This window comes from Humulus lupulus, chromosome 6 (assembly GCF_963169125.1).
Source record: "Humulus lupulus chromosome 6, drHumLupu1.1, whole genome shotgun sequence".
Classification (NCBI taxonomy): domain Eukaryota; kingdom Viridiplantae; phylum Streptophyta; class Magnoliopsida; order Rosales; family Cannabaceae; genus Humulus; species Humulus lupulus.
In genome coordinates this window covers 178,271,135-178,271,984 of record NC_084798.1, presented here as the reverse complement: position 1 = coordinate 178,271,984, position 850 = coordinate 178,271,135, and the positions used below count along the sequence as shown (strand labels likewise).

General features: G+C 42.6%; 1 non-coding gene across 1 annotated transcript; it reads left to right on the top strand.

Annotated features, from left to right (window-relative positions):
* The first annotated feature begins 295 nt into the window (after positions 1 to 295).
* On the top strand, positions 296 to 402 carry LOC133787331 (small nucleolar RNA R71). Its single transcript, XR_009872359.1, has one exon. It is a non-coding gene; the product is annotated as a small nucleolar RNA R71 (small nucleolar RNA).
* Positions 403 to 850: the final 448 nt, after the last annotated feature.

Genomic DNA, 850 nt, shown 5'->3' with positions numbered 1-850 from the left:
CTGCCATTTAAACCGCATTAGCAGATACAGTGCTCTATTGTAATTGTTTAGTGAGTGTAGCTACCTGAGCTGTTAAAGCAGTAATGGCATCCAGCTCATGCACCCCAGCTACCTTTCTGACCCCGATGATCTTTCCTCAGACCACTGATGATTATTTGTGGCCATGTCCTCCAGCAGCTCATAAGCACCAGTTGCACTCTTGCTCATAAAAGTACCACCCGCTGCAGCATCAATAATGGTTCTAGTAGTAGGACATAAACCATTATAAAAATTATGTACTAACATCCACTGTTCAATGCCATGATGAGGACATCTTCTCAAAAGATCTTTGAACTGTTCCCAAGCTTCATACAATGATTCTCCATCATTCTGGCAAAAATTATTGATTTCTCCCCTCAATTTAGCAGCTTTGGAAGGAGGGAAGAATTTTGACAAAAACTTCTGCGCCAAATCTTGCCAGGTGATAATAGAGTTCGGTTGCAAAGAGTTCAGCCAAATTTTAGCTCTATCCCTCAGAGAAAATGGGAAAGGCCTAAGTTTAATAGCGTCATCACTCACCCCATTGTATTTAAAAGTTCCACACAGCTCCAGAAAATTAGACAAATGGGTGTAAGGATCTTCATAAGGCAACCCATTAAATTGAACAGAGGATTGCACCATTTGTAGAATAGCTGGCTTGATCTCAAAGTTGTTAGCCTCTACAGCTGGTGGGCGTATACTGTTTTGTACTCCCGTCAGAGTGGGCAGTACATAGTCTCTCAGGCTCCTCTCAGCATTGTTCTGAGCCTGACCCCCTTGTGCAATTCCAGGAATTAAAACATTCCTGCCATCACCATCATTCTGTGCCATC